We start from the raw sequence: 21,775 nt of genomic DNA on the forward strand, positions 1-21,775 counted from the left end.
GCTGAAAACTTGCATGATGGGCCTCTTTCCATTCTGTAAACAGTCGACGACTAGCTCAAACTTATGTCCTGATAAATTAAATGCCATATGTGTTGGCATTAAGAAGCAGTTCAACAGCTTGGAAGGCAGCACTGGTGGTGTATTGGTTAAGAGTCGGTGTTTTCTTCACTGCGGCCAGAGTTGGGTGCCTGGTCAGGGAATGAGGTTATATTGTTGCTGACAGTGACAACAGCGAGAGTGGAGCAGCTCTGATGGGAATGCTTTCAATATCTCAGATCAGTTCATGCCTCGAGAACATCAGAGTTGATGTTCCTGCTCCTTCAAGAAGGGGAAGGTACCTTGACAGTCTCTGCTCATTTGGTGAGTTCATCTTTCATTCCCCTAAAGATTCACAGAGTTGAAACGGGGCTCTTTTTAATTGTTTCCTTTACACTCCCACGGGTTGCAGGTATTGGATTGGTTTGAAATTGATAACGTGCACAAGAGCAGCGTGCGAGACGCTCCTATCTTCCCCTCCTCTGACAGCGGTCTGAGGTTGACTCTGATATTCTCGGTTGCATTCATCGATGGGAGACATTAATCGGTATATTAAAAAGTGCCACAAATAATTCAAACAGAATGAAATTCTTTCAAATGTTCTCGCCTCAAAGTACTCAGAAACAGCTCATGTTTGAGAGATATTTAGTAAAACCAAGTTTAAGAAGATAAACAACTTGCTTTGCGAGATGCTTCCAATGAAGACATCAATTGTTTTGAATGATTCAGTGGAATTTTAGTTCTTTCTATTACCACAGACACATCTTTCGAGAGTGACAAATGCCTCAGGAGGGACCGACTTTCAGAAAATTAGGAATTTAATCATTTGGCTACTTCCTCCTTCACTTTAGACTTGAAAACCAGAGCCTGTTTCCGTAAGCAAAGAGGTAAACAGGCAGCAGGCTGCCATTCGAGGACAGGCCCAGCTATTAAGATTTGGTACACGCTGAACTTATACCTCCTGAGGCAGCCTGGCTTCCTGTAATCTCCCACCATCCTGCCTGTTTACTTTGGATTCCTCTAGTTTGTTGTTGTTACATAGGAAGAGAAGCATTAAGCCGATTCCCGTACGTCTCCCCCACAACTGTTTCCCCGTTACTCTCCGGCTTCTACTCTCTCATGTTGCTCTTCCTGCCAAACTGTAGCATTCTTCGCGTCAGCTGCTTGTTATCCACATGTTCTTCGAAGGAGAAACACAGAAGTGGAATTCCAAACTCAAACAGATTAGCCCTGGAGAAAGCTAGTTCACGCTTTTTCATCAGAAAGAATTACCACATTATCTAACCCTATGATTATCTTATATGTCTCTATTAAGTCATCTCTCAACCTTCTTCTCTCCCACGAAAACAGCTTCAAGTCGCTCAGCCTTTCCTCGTAAGATCTTCCCTTCATTCCAGGCAACATCCTAGGAAATTGTCACGCTTTCCAAAGTTTCCACATTCTTCTTATAATGTGGTGAACAGAACTGTACGCGATACTCCAAGTGCGGCCGCACAGGAGTTTTGTACAGCTGTCGCATAACCTCATGGTTCCGAAACTCGGTCCTTCTATTAATGAAAGCTAAAACACTGTATGCCTTCTGAACAACCCTGTCAACCTGGGTGGAAAATTTCAAGGGTCTCTGTTCCTGATCACCGAGATCTCTCTGCACATCTCCACTTCCAAGAAACTTACCATTAGCACAATAATTTGCATTCCGGTTACTCCGACCAAAAATTAAACCTCACACTCGTCCACATTAAATTTCATTTGCCACCTCTCAGCCCAGTTCTGTAACTTATCTATGTCTCTCTGTAAACTGCAACACCCGTCGTCACTATCCACAACTCCACCGACCTTAGTGTTGTTTGCAATTTTACTAACCCACCCTTACACGCCCTCATCCAGGTCGTTTATTAAAATGAAGAGCAGCACTGTACCCAATACCGACCCTGGCGGTACACCACTGGGAACTGGTGTCCAGGATGAACAATTCCCATCACCCATCTCCCTCTGTCTTCTTTCAGCAAGCCAATTACTGATCCAAACCGCTATATCTCCCATAATCCCATTCCTCCACATTTTGTACAACAGGCTATTCTGGGGAACCTTCTCGAACGCCTTGCTGAAAACCATATACACTATATCAACCGGTTTACTCTCAAAGAACTGAATAAGGGTTGTGAGGCACGACGTACCCTTCACAAAAGCGTGCTGACTATCCCTAATCAAGTTATCCCTATCAACTCCTGTCTCTTACAACATTTTCCAATACTTTACAAAAAACTGAAGTAAGGCTCACTGGTCTGTAATTACTAGGGTTGTCTCTACTCCCCTTCTTGAACAGGTGAACCACATTTGCTATCCTCCAGTGTTCTGACACTCTTCCTGTGGACAATGACGATTTACAGATCAATGTCAAAGGCTGGGCAATCTCCTCTCTGGCTCCCCAGTGGATTCTCGGATAAATCCCGTCCGGCCAAGGGGACTTACTTCCTTTCACACTCTGTACGAATTCTAATACCTCTACCTTGTGAACTTCATTAGTCTAACCTAGTCTAGTAGCCTGTATCTCAATATTCTCCTCGACAACATGGTCGTATTCTAGAGAGAATACTGTTGCAAGATCTGCATTTTGTGCTTCCCATTAGCCCTCTTCTCCACACACAACTTCCTACTATTATCATTGATTGGCGCTAATCTTACTCTTGTCATTCTTTTATTCTTTACATACCTGTAGAAAGCCTTACGGTTTACGCTTACCCTATCCACCAACAACGTCTCATGTCTCCTCCTGGCTCTTCTGAGCTCACTCTTTAGGTCTTTCCTGGTTGTCTTGTAATCCTCAAGCGGCCTAACTGAGCCTTCATATCTCATCCGAACACATGCTTTTTTCTTCCTCTTGACCAGAGATTCCACTTCCTTTGTAAACTGCAGCTCCCACTCTACAGCTTACTCCATGCCTGACAGGTTCATACTTATGTTTGACACTCAGGGGCTTTTCCTTGATTAAGTTCCACGTTTCTAATGTGCCCGAAACCTGCAGTTTCCTTCCCCATATAATGCTTCCTAAATCTTGCCTAATCGTATCGTAATTGCCTTTTCCCCAGCTTAGATCTTGACCAGTGGTATGCATCTGTTCGTTTCTATCACTAAAGTAAACATAACAAAATTGTGATCGCTATCACCAAAGTGCTCACCTATTTCCAAGTCTAACTCCTGGCCGGGCTCATTACACAGTACCAAGTCTCATGTGGCTTCACCCCTTGTTGGCTTGTCTACATACTGTGTCAGGATGCCCTCCTGCACACATTGGACAAAAACTGATCCATCTAAAGTACTCGTACTATAATGTTTCCAGTCAATATTTGGAAAGTTGAAGTCAACTACCTTGTCTGTCTCATTCCGTTCTTATCGAGAATCATCTTTGCTATCCTTTCCCCAATATCTCTGGAAGTATTCGGAGGCCAATAGAAAACTGCCAACAGGGTGACCTCCCCTTTACTGTTTATAACCGCAGACTATACTACCTCAGTTGACGAGTCCCCTAACATCCTTTCTGCAACTGCAATACTGCCCTTGACCAAGAATGCCTCTTTTACCATCTTCTCTGTTCTCATCACTGAAACATCTAAATCCTAGGACCTGCAACAACCATTCCTGTGCCTGCTCTTTTCATGTCTCCGAAATGGCCACAACATCGACGTCCCAGGTACCAACCCATGCTGCAAGTTCATCCACCTTATTCCGGATTCTCCTGGAGTTGAAGTAGACACACTTCAAACCACCATCTTGCTTGCCGGTGCCATCTTGCGACCATGATACTTGATTTCGGATCCCCATACTCTCAACCTTTTCTATACTTGAACTACAATTTTGGGTCCCATCCCCCTGCTGGATTAGTTTAAAACCACCCACAATAGCCTTTGCGAATATCCCCCCAGGATATTGGTACCCTTCTGGTTCAGACCAAGAACATCCTCCTTGTGCAGGTCCTACCCATCCCAGAAAGAACCCCAATTATCCAAGAATCCAAAACCCTCCCGCATGCACCATCCCTGTAGCCACGCGTTCAACTCCAATCTCTCCCTATTCCTCACCTCACTAGCACGTGGCACGGGCAACAAAGCAGAGACAACAGCTCTGTTCGTCCTAGCTCTAAGCTTCCATCCTAGCTCCCTGAATCTCTGCCTTAAATCCCCATCTCTCTTCCTACCTATATTGTTGGTGCTCGATGGACCATGACCTGGGGCTGCTCCCGTTCCCCCTTAAGGATCCCAAAACACGATCAGAGAATTACAATCCGTGGCACCTGGGAGGCAACACACCAACCGTGAGTCTCTTTCGTCCCCACAGAACCTGATATCTGTCCCCTAACTATGGAGTCCCCAATGACTATTGCTCTGCTCCTCTCCACCCTTCCCTTCTAAGCAGCAGGGACAGACACTGTGCCATAGCCCTGTGCCCCACTGCTTTCCCCTGGTAAGCCGTCCCCCAGAATAGTATCCAAATTGGTATACTTATTGTTAAGGGGAATGGCCACAAGGGATCCTTGCAGTGCCTGCCAGTTCCCCTTCCGTCCCCTAACTGTAACCCATCTGCCTTTTTCTTGCACCTGGGGAGTGACTACCACCCTGTAACTACCCTCAATAACCCTCTCTGCCTCTCGAATGATCCGAAGTTCATAGAGTTCTCGCTCCAGTTCCCTAACGCGGTTTTCGTGGAGCTGGAGTTGGGTGCACTTCCCGCAGATGTAGTCAGCAGGGACAATAGTCATGACCCTTACCTCTCACATTCGGCAGGAGGAACATTCAAATGCCCTCACCTCTATTCCCACGATTCTAAATGCCCAAAGAGACTGCTGAAAAATCAAAGAATAAAAAAAGAACTCGTTATCTTACCAATCTTACATTACCCGCACCTCAACCCACCTATCACACTCTCAGATACCTTGCCTCCTCCTATTTGTCTCTATACAGCCTCGGCTCACAAGCTTCATTTCAAATGAAGAGTTCTTGCCTGAAACGTCGATTCTCCTGCTTCTTGGGTGATGCCTGCCCTGCTGTGCCTTTCCAAGTCCACACTCTCTCCTCAGTGGCGAGGCAGTGGATTTGTGTTGGGGACTGAAGATAGAGGCCACACTTTTGCACGATTCAATTGTAGGAAATGTCTGCTCCAACAGGACAGGATATCAGAGAAGTCCGGAGTGTGTTTGACCTCGAGCGAACAGGGATTTGATGGTGATCGCATCCACCTGTTGACCTGCTCCTTCTCAGAAGTGGGTGCTTGCAGATTTGTGGAGGCTGTATGTCTGAAAGATTCTGGCAAATTTCCTGTCAAATTGTTTGTGCCTAAATCCCTTAACTTCAATCCGAGCTTCAGGCACAATCCAGAGTCTGTGAGAGACTCTTTCTCATTCTATTGATTTAAAAAATATATAACATCAATTTCACAGCATATTAGAAGGGAAAGATTTAATAAACAATCACTCCACCATGATAAGATGAAATCACGCATTTTATCCGAAATAGAACTTGTTCAGAGTTTCAACATGGAAGGAAAAGGCTTCGGTTACGGTGGGAGAGAATCGTTCACTTGTGTGTGTGGACAAGGCTTCTGCTTGCATCAGAGCTCACAAACTACAATTGTAGTCATATTTAAGTGAGACTGCAGATAAGTGATGATTCATTTCTCCATCTGAGCAGAAACCCCACGAAAGCAATGATACCAGGAACAAGCTCAATTTGTGTGAAGGGATAAACTCCTTCTCTGACCTACTGCGACACCTGCTCGATCACAATGACGAGAAATCATTTCAATGTCTGGATTGTGGAAAATGCGATAAAACGTCCAGTGATTGGATTATCCAACACCATGTTCATACTAATGAGAAAACTTTCATCTGTCCAGACTTTGGAAAATATTATCAGACCTTTGTGTAGTTGATGCATGGGAAATATGTGGACACGAATGAAAGTCCTTTAGAACTTCTGGGGTCCTGGCGTCCGATCCACGTGCTCACACAGAGGGCAGACATCTTCAATTCCACAACTGTGGGACGTGCTGCAAATGTCCGATCGACGTGAAGTCCCATCAACATTGCTACCAGATCTTTTCAACGCCCAGACCGGGGCAAGTGTAGCAAATGTTCCTGGGGACTGACATGGCATCAATGTGTTCACAAAGAAGAGACCCTTTACAGGCTGAGGTTGTGGTAATCACTATACAAGTTCCTTGGGATCGTTTAATCATGAACGTCTTCACATTGTGGAGAGACTGATCAAATATCCAGTGTGTGGGATGTGCTCTCCAGTCTCTGCAGGTCTGATGTTCCATCGACATTCTCACAAGTTGAGAGACATTTCAATTGTTTTCATTGTGGGACTCGGTTCGGGCGATCATCTCAACTATCAGTACACCAGCGAGTTTGCAGTGGGCAGAACGTATTTGCCTGCTACATTTGAGAAAAACAGTTAGCTCACTCATCGACCCTGCAGAGACCGCAGAGAGATCCAATGGGGGGAAGGAATTCACTCACTCATCGAGCCTGCTGAGACAGCGAAGTTGTTACATCTCTCAAATGCGATTGGACTTCGTTGTTCGTGACATTCAGGACTGAAAGCAAAGTTTTAATATATTAGATAAATGTCAAACAAATCAATTCTGTATTCAATACCGTAGGAGAGGTCAATATTAGGATGGGATTCCGTAGTACTTGAAGAATCAACACAGGTTCTTAAGGACAAATGTAATAGAATTCTATGAGGAAGTAATGAGGAAGTGAGAAACATTATATTCTGAGAATTTGATCAGCTTGAATTCGCAGCAGGCATTTGTCAAGGTGCGGGATTGGAAACTGCGAAAAAAGAGTCTATGGTTTGAGGGGCAAAGTACTGGCATGGCTTGAGTTTGGGCTGACTGGCTGAAAACAGTTGGGTGTAGGGGTCTTTTCCAGGATGGCAGCGCATGACGTGTGGGGTTCAGCAAGGGTCAGTTTTGGCACCACGACTATTCCCGTTATGCGTGAATGATCGGGTCAAAGGACCTGAGAGTGTTGTTGATATTTTGAAGAATACACAACAAAAGGTAGAAGGACAGATCGTTTTGAGGAAGCGGGCAGGCTGCAGAATTACGTGGACTTGCTGGATGCTTGGATAAAAAAGGTTGCAGTTAGAACACTGTGTGGAAAAGAGTGAGGTCATAAAGTAATGGCATGATTAGAGGCATAGACCATTTTGTGACGCGGAAAGGCTTCAGAGATCTCTCGGTTAAAGGCACTTGAGAAATCTAGTTGAGGTTTCTCTGATGTTTAACATGCAAGTTATGTTGGCTGTTAGGAGGGTAAATGCAATGTTTGCATTCATTCAAGCAAGTTAAGAACCAACTGCAGAGGTTTGCAAATGAAGCGATAAGAGGCTCTCGTCACACGCATTTGGATTATCTGGAATAGCTTTTGCCCTCATGTCTAAGGGGAGATATATTATGAGTGGTGGATAGGAGGTTTACAATGGCTGACACAGTGGTGAGCACTGCTGTCTCCAGCCTCAGCAACGCTGGTTCAATTTCTTTGTCGGGCGACTGTCTGCAGTTTGCACGTTCTTTCCATGTCTGCGTCAGTTTCCTCCACAGAAGAAAAATACGTTGTTGACGTCATTTTGCCATGGGAAATGCAGAGTTACAGGAATCGGGTAGAGGTGTGAGCTTAAGTGCAATGATCTTCGTATGTTTCGTTGGTTCTTCTTGGGCTGATTTGCCTTTTCGCACATTTTCAGGATTCTATTAGAACAACGTTGATCGCAGGGATGAGGGACTTGTCGTATAAGAATTATTTTTTTTTAAAAAATCACAGTTTCCATGTAAACATGCGATCTCAAGTCAATCTCTTGAACAATATGAGGAGTGGAGGGGCATTCTTCAAAGGAAATCATGAAGGCAAAACGACCATATTAGATAGCATTAGCACATAAATTTAAGGATATAGTAAAGATATTTTATAAGTACTTTCAGAACTAAAGACCAAATAGGATCCCAGAAAGGTGCAAGAGCTAACAATTGTCTTGCACCTCAGCAGATGGGAGAGATATTAAATATTCATTTCACATTAGTGAACGAAATGGAGGCTACAAACATTGATGTTTTGAAAGTGGTTCACATTGAAAAGAGGAAGTTCCGGAAGACTTGGAAAATATAAAGTTGGATATTTCTCTGGGATCTGATGTCGTGCAGCAAGGGCTTTTCGGGAAAACAGGGAAATAAACTGTTGGGTCGTTGGTAGAAATATTTATATCATCTATTACTGCGAGTGATGTGCCCAATAAATAGGGTGTGGTTTTGTTGAGGAAGGGATGAATGGAGAAAACTGAAAATGATAGACCTGTGAGGCTTGCTCAGGTCGTTTTTAAGTTGTTGGAAGCAATACTGAACAATCGGATTTATAAGTATTTTGAGAGACGAGGAATGAATAGGGCTAAACAGTTTGGTTTTGTGCGAGAGAATTTCTGTCTCACAAACATGGTTGGGTTTTTTGAGGACGTAACCAAGAATATTGATGAGGACTAAGTTGTTGGCATTGTTCAGATGGAATCTAATAAATCCTTTTAAAAGGTTCCACAAGGTTGATTAATTTTTAAAGTTCGATAGCATAGAATGGAACGTAAGCTTTACAATAAGATATAAAATTAGTTTCATGGTAGAAGGCATGAACGGTGGTGGAAGGCAGTGTTCTGACTGGAGGACTGTTACCAGCTGTGTTCCACAGGGTTTAATGCTGAGCCCACTTTCGTTTTTCATTCATGCAAATGATTGAGATAAAAATGCATAAAGCATGGTCAGTGAGTTTGCAGATGAGAACAAGATTGGTATGAAAGTGGACAGTACAAAAGGTTATGTCAGGTTGTAACAGTAGATTATTAGTAAAAAAAACTGAAGTAATTAATTTGATTTATTTGATTTCATGTTGGTAATCAAATGCTGCACCCAGCAGCTCGAACGAAATCAGAAGCACTGTGGTCAGAGCAAACGCTCACAGTTGACGAAATACCCAGGAATCTGGGTGATGTTACTGAGCAATTACCTGTGTGTGATAATATCACCCACATGAATACACAGCATTTGGGTTTGCGCAAACAGGTGATCTCGACAAAGAATGTGAATGTCTGTGGATAAATCGAAAAGGAGATTTATCAGAACAGTCAAAGAAATGCGGAATATTATATCTAAGATCAGGGTGGAGAAGTTGAAGTTGTTCTATAGAGATCAAAAACGATTCAGGTGTGATTTGTTCAACATACCGAGGTTTTAATACGTTTAGGAAGTTAGAGAAAGAGCAGCTATTCCCGTTTCATGGGAAACAAATTTATGATATTGTGCAAGAATTACTGCGAGTCCGAAGGTAAAACTTCCATGTGGCATTTTTCTTAGCGAATAAAGTGGCATGACTTAATCTTGATGCATAATTTGGTTTCCGTGTTCGAATCTGTAACTCCTCCTCTGACATGGTGTAAAATAATTTTGCAAAGGACATTTTAGTCAGTTCGGGACTGATGTTCAGAAAAGAAGAAATATTTATGTTTTTTTGGAGCTTGCTGTGTTTACTTTCTCCCTGCCTCACTCTGTGTAGAAGGACTTAAAAGCTCCATTCCTGTCAGCGCAGGTGAGACATTCGCAAAACCAGCAAATATTATCACCCACATTGCTTGACCTCAATAGTCACCACTTTGTGACACGGTAAGTTTCATTGGCAAAGAAAGCACATTTAACACCATGAAGCTTTCTTTCACTGTCTGTCTGCCCGTCCATTCATTTTGATCACTGCTGTTCTGATAAATTTCACGTCTACTCTCCTGTTGTTCTTCTGTAATTCGACGGAACCTCGAACCGAATCCTAGCATCATATTGATTTCGATTGTTTACGTTACATCAATAACCAGACCAGAACAAGTTGCAGGAAATTGAATAACACACAAAAAACAGATTTTTAAAATATCCTTCCAGAACATTAACTGGCTGCAGAGTCGGAATATGAGAAATGTCACAGTGAATGATAATTAGTCCATTTCACAGTCCTGAACGAGCTCAGTCTTTGCAAAATGTTTATTTATAATTGTGACAATTCCCTGGAGCAGATCCTCCCTCAATCCACAAAAATGTATGCTGCCGAAAACTAGTTCAGTTCTGATTAAAATCGCTCAGCATACTTTCTATCAACTCAAGGTTTCCTGCGCCATGTCAATTGAAGTGTATCCAGATGAGATTCGACTTCCAAGCCTCTGCTCCCACTGCTCCCTATTCCATGTCAACAGAATTTGTTCAGCCGAGTTTGGAGCTCCCAGCCTGGGCGTTTCAGGCGCATCTCTGCCTTCATAAAAGGACTTCATGCTCACGGACTTTGTCACTGGCAGATAGAGTAGAGATCCACGCGTTCATTCCACTCCCAATTTCTGATTGGATCTTCGCCACTGCACCACTAAATTTCTCTGATTCCAGACCTGGGAATCGGTGTGATGTGAGTGTTCAACAATCGTTACTACGTTGTCCCGCGGCACTGATAACGTAATAATGTGAAACTTCGTTGTTATTTAAACCTACATTTCAACAATTTGTGCACGAACGCCTGTACATTTCATCTGTGCAAGAAATCTATTGAACTCAGTCTTCAACATTCTCAATGATGGAATCTCCACAACCACTGAGGACATCTAAGATGACGATTCATTCCAATCTCAGTGGGTTGTCCTCTTGTGCATTTGGTGCTGTACCTCGCCAATCTCAGCCATTGCATTTGTTGCTTTTACTGTTGAGTTTTTCATGTGATCGTATAGTGGCTCATCCTCTGCATTGTGGCCGAAGCAACCTCCATTCAAATCCGAGTATCAGCAATGCACATTTGTTCCATGTTACTCCATATAACCTGTGCGAAACAAACGCAGAAAGGGTACATTCAAATTTAAAGTTAAAATACTCTATACGGTGATGATTTTATTGCTTCAAACTTTATCTCCACCCAATCTCGGAGATGTTCTCCCTTTCTAAATCACTATTCTTCCTTTTCATCCCTCCTCCCATGTCACTGGGGCATTGCACAAACTAACATTCGCTTTCACATTGACACCGTGAAGTTAGTGTTGCAGCTGTAACTCTTGTTCGGTGAACGTGCCCCAATGCCACAATGAGGACCTTTAAGACACGTAATGCAATCAGATAATGTGGTTGGGTTATCATTCCTGATGTATAGTGTTTGATTTGCATGGACCAGAGATTACTGGAGCACTGGGTTCATGAAAAGGACACAGAACAGTTTCGAGGGAAAGAGACTTTATTGGAATCGATCAATATTTGTGAATTCTGCACATTTATTTCAAGTTTTGATTCGTCTCTCGCTAGATTATTATGTACAATTCTGCAATCCACATAACAAAAGCGATATGACAACTGTGGAAACGGTGCAGATGTGATTTGCCAATATATTGTCTGGATTGAAGAACTTCAGCTATGATAGAGTTCAGACAGGCTGGCCTTATTTTTGTGAAAGCAGGAGAGATTGAGAGGAGACAGTATTGAGATGTAGGAAATAATGAGGGGCATGGATTGGGTAAACTTAATGAAAAATCGCTCTATGGTGGAGGGATCAATCGAAAAGTAGCCATAGATTTAAGGTATGAGTCATAAAAGTTCGAGTAGCTGTAAATAAAATAACTTTATCAGCCTGCGAGTGGTTGGAATCTGGACATCACTGTCTCTATGCGTCAGAGCGGCAGAAATTCGAATAACCTTCAGAGATATTTAACTGTGAATTTGTAATGCTTGAGGCATACAACGCTAAATGATGGAAAATGGGATGAGGCTAATCAAGCAGTTGTTATTGACAAGAACATGCACAAGTAGCTTGCAGCCTCAGATAGCTCCAACATCCACCGGGTGGCGTTTCGTCACCTCAGTTGTCACGTGGGAGGCCAGGGCTCATATTCCCGCTGGGGCGGCTCTGACTTTTTCTGGGGTTCAAGGTTTCTGTAAAGATCTTTAGTTCTGGTGAAGGGTGCAGATGGTGTGGGGATGTTCGGTGGTTTTGGGAAGTTGGTTTGCAGCCGTTTCCTCCGCTTTCTTTGTGATATCTTCAAGGCAGATGAAATTCGTGTGAAGCGCTGCTGTCCTGCAGCATTTCGAATTGGTTTGATTTCCTCCTCACTGCTTTCAGTTGCTGGTTCTTGTCGTTTCTTTGCATGTCCCAATATGTTGGGTCCAGATCAACCTGTTTTTTTGATGGAGTCATTGGATGATTCTCGTCATTCTAGAAATTCTCTGGCTGCACTCTGATTAGCTTGTCCTATTATGTTTGTGTTGTACAAGTCGAATTTGTTGTCCTCGACATCACTCTGCATTGCTAATCGGACCAGCTGGTTGTGTTGTTTACTGGATCCTCCAGTAATATTTTGCAACAATAGATATTTCCGCAGATTCATTGCCAAAATCAACACAAGGAGGACATGCCATTACCCAATTCACCTAGTACGCATCATTATAGGTAAAAAAAAATGTTACAGCACGTAAAGCCAGACTCCTCTGACCACTTGGAGTTATGAGACAGCATAAACCGAAAGCCCCGTTTGACAACAACTCACCAAAAAGGACCCAATATCCACCATATGCAGTACAAAATTGGACAAACAATGTTGCACATCGTGACTGTAGGAAACATTATAGAGGACAGACAACTCACGATACGCATTGATGAAGATCAACTTGACACGAATCACCACTGCCAGGTGTCCTGAGTAGTTTGAAAATATGTTGCTGGAAAAGCGCAGCAGGTCAGGCAGCATCCAAAGTGCTCCAAACAAAACATCCCAGAGTCTGGAATCTCTTGACAAAGGAGGTTAATATATCTCTGTACATGATGCAAAACAGAGGATTGTGAAAAGTTTCTGGGAAAATGTTGTCACTTTAAAAGTTTAGAAATTTTTCCATTCTTTCGGAGGCCGTTACTTTGACTCTGATGTTCTCCAGATATGAATTGATCTGTGATATTGAGGGATCCACGTTCCTGCAAGTCAGGATGTCAAATCTCATCTCAGCTCCGGGGCAATTAGAAAACACGGGAACTGATAGGACACTGAAAGGCTGGAAGTGAGACGATCACTGTAGGAGGATAACTGGTTTGCGGTGTGATGGGTGTGTCTGTAGAGTGTGGGATCAGACTATTCCCATGTCTTCACCGTGAACTTAACAGTATTTATTTCGGAAAAGTAACGCTAATTAAGGACGATTGTCAATATGGGAGGAGCAGGATGCAGCTTGCATTCGAGGAGCATTGACGTCATTGACGCTCTGTGGCGACGTTCGTCAGTGCGTACAGCTCATCACTGAGAGGTTGCTGTTCTCCCACGACTCAGGAACAGAGGAACAGCTGTTCCCACACCATCTGTTTTTTTTTGGCCGAACAGTTTTCCTAGTTTTTACCGAGGTCAGAAAAATGTTCCTCATAAGGCTCGAAGGGAGAAACTCCCAGTTTTAGGAGAGTTGTATCCTGGTGACATGTATGTGTCTGCAAAGCGTGAGATCAGACTGTTCCCATGCTCCACAATGAATGCCCCAGAATTCATTTTGGAAACATCAAATCAATTGAAGGCAATTTTCATTCTGCAAAGGGCAGTAGAAAGCTTGAGTTCACTGACAGTCTGCTTTTGGACATACTGCGAGGGGTCTGCAACAAGGGAACTCCCCAGTCACTGAGGAGCAATTAGTCCTCTCGTTTGGTTGTTAACATAAAAGAGGGTGTACCCACGCATGGAGCGATCGCTGTTCTTATCCACCGAGTAGAAAGTGAGGTCTGCAGATGCTGGAGATCAGAGATGGAAATGTGTTGCTGGAAAAGCGCAGCAGGTCAGGCAGCATCTAGGGAACAGGAGAATCGACGTTTCGGGCATTAGCCCTTCTTCAGGAATGAGGAAAGTTGGTCCAGCAGGCTAAGATAAAAGATAGGGAGGAGGGACTTGGGGGAGGGGCGTCGGAAATGTGATAGGTGGAAAGAGGTCAAGGTGAAGGTGATAGGTCAGACTGGGGTGGGGGCGGAGAGGTCGGGCAGAAGATCTCAGGATAGGAAGGCGGTGCTGAATTTGATGGATTTGACTGAGACAGGGTGGGGGGAGGGGAAATGAGGAAACTGGTGAAATCCGAGTTCATCCCTTGTGGTTGAAGGGTTCCTAGCCGGAAGATGAGGCGTTCTTCCTCCAACCGTCGTTTTGTTGTGGTCTGACGATGGAGGAGTCCAAAGACCTGCATATCCTTGGTGGAGTGGGAGGGGGAATTGAAATGTTGAGCTACAGGGTGGTTGGGTTGGTTGGTCCGGGTGTCCCAGAGGTGTTCTCTGAAACGCTCCGCAAGTAGCCGGCCTGTCTCCCCAATATAGAGGAGGCCACATCGGGTGCAGAGGATGCAATAGATGATATGTGTGGAGGTGCAGGTGAATCTGTGGCGGATATGGACGTTTCCTTTGGGGCCTTGGAGGGAGGTGAGGGGGGAGGTGTGGGCGCAAGTCTTGCACCTCCTGCGGTTGCAGGGGAAGGTGCCGGGAGTGGAGGTTGGGTTGGTGGGGGGTGTGGATCTGACGAGGGAGTCACGGAGGGAGTGGTCTTTACGGAATGCTGATAGGGGAGGGGAGGGAAATATATCCTTGGTGGTGGGGTCCGTTTGGCGGTGGCGGAAATGGCGGCGGATGATGCGCTGTACATGGAGGTTAGTGGGGTGGTAGGTGAGGACCAGTGGGGTTCTGTCCTGGTGGCGGTTGGAGGGGCGGGGTTCAAGGGCGGAGGATCGGGAAGTGGAAAAGATGCGGTGGAGGGCATCGTCGACCACGTCGGGGGGGAAATTGCGGTCCTTGAAGAAGGAGGCCATCTGGGATGTGCCTTTTTGGAACTGGTCCTCCTGGGAGCAGATGCGGCGGAGTCGAAGGAATTGGGAGAATGGGATGGCGTTTTTACAGGGAGCAGGATGGGAGGAGGTGTAGTCCAGGTAGCTGTGGGAGTCGGTTGGTTTGTAGTAGATGTCCGTGTTGATTCGGTCGCCTGAGATAGAAATAGAAAGGTCGAGGAAGGGCAGGGAGGAATCTGAGACTGTCCAGGTAAATTTGAGGTCGGGGTGGAAGGTGTTGGTGAAGTGGATGAACTGTTCAACCTCCTCGTGGGAGCACGAGGCGGCGCCGATACAGTCATCGATGTAGCGGAGGAAAAGGTGGGGGGTGGGGCCAGTGTAGTTGCGGAAGATGGATTGTTCCACATCCACCGAGTAGCAATGCAGAGTGATGTCGAGGACAACAACTTGTACAACACAAAAATAATAGGACAAGCTAATCAGAGTGCAGCCAGAGAATTGTTTTAATAGGGTCAGGGATATGTATCCAAACGGAAACCAAATCCAATGAGGAACCACAAATGCGTTTCTCTATTGTTGAATGGCAAGTGAAGGATTGTGGACACTCGGAATTTAAAACAAAAACAGAAACTGCTCAAGGAACTCGGCAGGTTTGTCAGTACCTCTGAGAGAAGATAGCGTTCTGAGAAACTACTGAAGAAGCTCTGAATCGTTGTCTCTATTTGTCTCTCCCCAGATGCTGCCAGATCTGTTTAGTTTCTCCTGCAATTTCTCCATTTCTTTTTAACTGAATAACCATTTCAACCATCGAGATTGTTCACACAGACCACACATGTCCTGACATTTAACATTGTCGAAACTGTGGTGATTGAATTAAAACAAACCGAACAGTGATTATCTATCCCTCAACTCCACAGGTAGGGAGAATTTGAAACCAGTTTAGTAGCGCGCTTCGGCAGTGGTGGCCACGTGGTTGAGGCGATTAGTATTAAATCCACTGTGGATTCCTCACGCAGTTCAACATTTTGCGTACTGTAACTGAGAGTCGAGCGGGAACTTGAAGAGTGCTTGTTCTCTGCATTTATTTGAAATTGAAATCGCAGAATTAGGTGAAATGCGTATAACTCAGATAAGGAACGTTAGGAAACTGCAACCAACCGCCTGTCAGGATGGAAAAGGCAGAAAACTCCAGAGCAGGTAAGACCCATTTAGTTGCATACTTCCATTACTGAATATGTTTGCCCCTCTGAATCAAGTGACGCCAGATGGGATAAGAACAGTTCAGGGGATTGTGTTGGACTGGTCCTGACTTAGTGGGCCAAAGGGTATTGTTGTGCAAGACAATTCCATGGCCAGCTGTGAGGAGGTCAGTTTGTGAAGTAAAAGGACATCCTTTGAAATATGTTCCTCGGTGAGGAAGGAGTCGAAGTTACTCTCCCCTGATCTTACTGTCAGTCATGGTATTCATTGGGACATCTCAATTGGTAATAACTGTTACGGTGCATATTTGTGGAATCGGTCTATATGATAATCAGAACGATAAGACCTGATATCTCATTACCCAGGCGAGAGCAAGCCCGTGCAGCTGACATTCCATGGCTCTGCTTTTGAGATAAAGATTACTTTCTCAATGTGACTGTGTTTAGATCAAACAGTTCATTGACATCGGGACTAGACGTTTAGAGAAAGCTGGAGGTGTTAGAGGAATAGAAACAGAACAAGACGAGACGTCAAAGTGTTTAGATTTTGCCGTGTGTCCGTTATTTTTGGTGAAGAATGTCTGCCGGGAGCTATCCTGTCAGGTCCCAGGAGCCAGGCGGCTTGTTTGGTGGGATTTATGTTATTGAAAGTTACACATGAGAAGCGTGTCCGACTATTTCAGCTCAGTATCCATTTCATATTCCGGTTCACCACAACGGTGCACATTTTCTAGCGAAGTGCCTTGTATTCCACTTAAAGCAGCCTTTCTCCAGGGAAACTTGCAGACATAAAGCACATGGAGTGGGTATAATCCTGAGGACTCTGTCACTGTCGTGGAATGTGCCTGTGTGATTGCCTCTGTATGTGAACCTGAGAATACGTTCCTCAAAGGAGTTACAACAGTGTGGCCAGGTCAACTTTCAGTACCATTGTTATGTCATTTAAGATTACAGAGAGAATCTCATTGCTGCAAACCGGGACGAGAATAGATGGATGTCTGATAATGTGCCCTTCACGATGGAAGAACGGCCCTTCACTACTCCGCCCCCGCCCCCGCCCATCTCACGCTTTTTAAACTTGCGGCCAGAGAGCAGCTGACCTGATGAGAAAATCGCTTCACACCCTTACATAAACTATTTATTGTCCATTCTACTTGCAATTTTGCAAACTTACTTACCATACTTTCTATCTTCCCACCTACATCATTTATTTAAATGAAACAAATTAATGTGCGTTCAGCCAATGGGACACCATTGGTAACAGTCTTCCAGTCTGAAAACTACCCTCCACCACCATTCTCAGCAGCCTGCTAATAAACTAATTTTATATCTAATTAGAAACCTTACATTGATCTCTTTGTGATCTAACTTTATGAATTAGTGAACCGTGTGGAACTGTGAAAGCATTTATTAAAGTCCAAGTGAGCAAAGTCTACCACTATGTCCTCATTGATCTTCTTGGTTACGCCCTCAAGAAACTCAATCAATTTTGTGCAAAACCATGCTGATTATCCCGATTCATTCCTTGAATCTAAAAATTCAAATAAAACCTATCGTTTAGAATTGCATCCAACAACTTACCCACGACCATAACCAGACACACAGGTCTACCGATCCCAGGCTTCTTAATTAATTCCTTTCTAAATAAAGGCATAACATTAGCCATCCTCCAGTCGTTCAGCACCTCACTCGTAATAATAGATGATAAAAATATTTCTATGAAGGGCCAACAATTTCTTTCCCTAACATCCCACAATGTTGCGGGATTCCGGAGATCAAATCTCAGAGAAATATCCAACTTCATATTTTCCATGTTCTCCACCACATTCCCTTTTCAATGTGAACTTCTTTCAAACCATCAATATTAAGTTCTACCCGCCATTTTGTTCTCCAAGGTGTAGACTGACGCGAAGTGAACATTATATGTCTCTCCATCTGCTGAGATTCAAGACAAACGTGATCTTTTTTCATATTAAAGTGGTCCTCTTTGTTCTCAAGTTCTTGATGTACTTGTGGAATCTCTTCAGATTATATTTAACTTTATGTTCTGAGGCTATCTCATATTCTCGATTGACCTTTATGATGTTCTCCTTAAGAATGCCTCTCCACTCCCTATATCGTTTAAGACATTCACTTGAAACCATGTGTTTATATGGAAGCTGTCACCTCCTTTAAAAAAATTCTTACGACAAGGCCTAAATCCCTGCCATCAACGTTGTTCTTATGGAATACCGACAATGTGGAAACAGGCCATTCGGAACAAGAAATCCCTACTAATCCTGCGAAGAGAATCGCACCCAAACTCACACCTCCACCCAATTCCTTTACACTGCATTTCTCATGACCAAAGAACGTCAGCCACACATCTTTAGTCTGTGGAGGAAACGCAGGCTGAAACGGAGAGAATGCACCAACTCCAAATTCACAGTCGTCCAAAGTAGATATTGAACCAACATCACTGAGGCTGCAAGGCATTAGTCCTCAGCACTGAGTCAGCCATAATAAGCCTCCTCTCCATCACCGAAAACGTATCATCACTTAGATATGGGCCAAACCTACTCCCAATGTTCCAAATGCATCCGTCCAGAGCCTCCTATTGACTGAGCTGTAAACCTCTTCCCGTTCATTCTCATTAGCTTGAACAGAAGCCTACATTGTATTTGCCTTCCTCATCACAAACTGAAATTGCATGCGGAACATAAGAGAAAATTGAAATTTGAAATCTTTCTGCTTTCATGAAATTGTCTATGCCTCTACTCTTTCCACCAAACATATGGCCACATATTTTCCACAAAGTATGCCAATTGCAACTATTTTTTTCGAAGCACTCAGTCCGTTCAAGTCATTCTGCAGCATGCCCGCTTCATCAATAAGATCTGTCCTTCCACCTATCATTGTGTCTTCTTCAAATGGAGCAACAACACCCTTAGTTCCTTTGAATGGATCATCCATACATCGTGAATAGTTGTGGTGCCAACACTGACTCCTCTAAACTCCACTAGTCACGGGCTGCCATCCTGGAAGAGACCTCTTTACCCAACTGTCTGCCTTCTGCCAGTCAGCCAAGCCTCAATCCAGGGCCACTTATTCAGCAGTTTTCCGTACTGCACCCTGATATATGTCTGTGGAAATTCAAGATGGTCACCTCCACAGGCTTGAATTCGTCTCACTTGCTCATGACATCCAGTCCTGTTGGAGCAGACATTTCTTACAATTGAATCATTGCAAAACTGAAACCTCTGACTTCAGTCCCAACCTCAAAATCGACTGCCTCGCCACTGAGTCAAAAGTGTGATACTAGAAAAGCACAGCAGGACAGACAGCAACGAATGAGCAGGACAATCGACGTTTCGGGCACGAGCCCTTATCAGAAAGAGGCTTGTGAACCGAGGGATAGAGAGACAAATGGGCGCGGGTGAGGTTGGGACAAGGTAGCTGTGAGTGTGTTAGGTGAATGGAGGTGGGGGTGATGATGATAGGTCGCAGTGCAGGATGGAGCAGATAAGTGGGAAGGAAGATGGACAGATAGGACAGTTCATGACAGCGGCGGAAGCCCTGGACCTGAATTAATTTGGCTGTGTGGGAGGGAGAGATGACGTATTCGACCAGGAGCCAGTGGTGTTGTTTGGTGCGGGTGTCCCGGAGATGTTTTCCAACGTGGTCTGTACTTAGGCATACAATTTCGTCAATGTCGAGGAGACTGCAAAAAGAGCAATGGATACAGTAAATTACATGGTGGAAATGCAGGTGAAACACTGATGGGCATGGAAGGGTCCTTTGGGGCCTTGGAAAGAGTTTTTCAAATCCCCGTGTTGTAATGAGAAGGTTGCTGGGAGGGGATGGCGGTTTGGTGTGGGCGTGCACTTGATAAGGGAGTCAAAGAAGGAAAGATCTTTGGAGAAAAAGGATAGGGGTGGGGAGGGAAGCACATCTTAGTTGGTGGGGTTCATTTGCAGCTGACGGAAATACGGGAGGATGACATGATGTCGATAGACGTTGCTGGGTTTTAAAGTGATTTAGAAGGGAGTTCCATCCTCGTCATAGTTTGAGGGAATGGCTTTGGGAGCGGAATTGAGGAAAGTGGATGAGATGAGTTGGAAGGCATCATCGATCACGTGCTGGGAGAAAATGCCTCGCCACTGATTCAATTTCCTCCCTGGCAATTGTCTAAATCTGAAAAGACACGTCATAACTATGGTGACATTATTCACTTCGTGATGTGTTATTAACCCCATATCACCATAATCACCATGTCAGCCTACTTGCACTTCATGAACATCACTAACTCTTCCACGTCTCAACTCTTCTTCAGCTCAATTTGAAATTCATTCGTTTGGACGACATGGTCGTAGTACACATCCATGCGTCCTTTCAAATTCCCACCCTGCTCTGGTGCTAGTGAGTCAAGAAATAGGGAGAGAGAGCAGTTGAACATGTGGCCACATGGATGATGCAGGGGGGGTGGGGGGGGTTGGATTCTTGGATAATTGGGGCTCTTTCTGGGGTAGGTGGGACCTCTAAAAGCTGGATGGTCTTCATCTGAACCAGAGAGTTACCAATATCTTGGGGGGGAATATTCGCTAAGGCTATTGGGGTGTGTTTAAACTAGTCCAGCAGGGGGATGGGAACCAAAATTGTAGTTCACGGAAAGAAAAGGTTGAGTGTAGGGAGGTACAAAATCAAGTTTCACGGACGCAAGATGACACTGGCAAGAAAGAAGTTGGTTTGGAGTGTGTCTACTTCAACGCCAGGAGCATCCGAAATAAGGTGGCTGAACTTACAGCATGGGTTGGTACCTGGGAATTCATTTTTATGGCCTTTCCGTAGACCCGAATAGAGCAGGGTCAGAAATGTGTGTTGCAGGTTCCAGGCTTTAGATGTTTCAGTAAGAACAGAGAAGAATGTAACAGAGGGGTGTGTGTAGCATTGTTGGTCAAGGACAGTATTACAGTTGCAGAAAGTTTCCGGGTAGTGTAGATGTGCAGAGAGATCTCGGTGTTCAGGTACAGAGATCCTTGAACTTTGCCACCCAGGTGGACAGGGTTGTTAAGAAGGCATACAGTGTTTTAGCTTTTATTAATAGAGGAATCGACTTCTGGAACCATGAGGTTATGCTCCAGCTGTACAAAACTCTAGTGCGGCCGCAATTGGAATATTGTGTACCGTTCTGGTCACCGCATTATAAGAAGGATGTTGAAGCTTTGGAAAAGGTGCAGAGGAGATTTACTCTGATGTTGCCTGGTAAGGAGGAAGGTCTTACGAGGAAAGGCTGAGGGTCTTGTGGTTGTTTTCGTTAGAGAGAAGAAGGTTGAGAAGTGACTTAATAGAAACATATAACATAATCAGAGGGTTAGATAGGGTGGACATGGAGAGCCTTCTTCCAAGAATGGTGACGACCAGCACGAGGGGGCATTGCTTCAAATTGAAGGGTGATAGATATAGGACAGATGTCAGACGTAGTTTCTTTACTCAGAGAGTAGTAAGGGTGTGGAATGCTTTGCCTGCAATGGTAGTTGATTCGCCAACTTTAAGTACATTTCAGTCGTCATTGGACAAGCATATGGACGAACATGGAATAGTGTAGGTAAGATGGGCTTCAGATTGGTATGACAGGTCGGCGAAACATCGAGTGCCGAAGGGCCTGTACTGCGCTGTAATGTTCTATGTTGTATGTTGTATGGTCCAACTCCCTCTGC

Source organism: Chiloscyllium plagiosum, unplaced genomic scaffold, assembly GCF_037043375.1.
Source record: "Chiloscyllium plagiosum isolate Xiang-an unplaced genomic scaffold, Cpla_swu_hap1 HiC_scaffold_45, whole genome shotgun sequence".
Taxonomy (NCBI): domain Eukaryota; kingdom Metazoa; phylum Chordata; class Chondrichthyes; order Orectolobiformes; family Hemiscylliidae; genus Chiloscyllium; species Chiloscyllium plagiosum.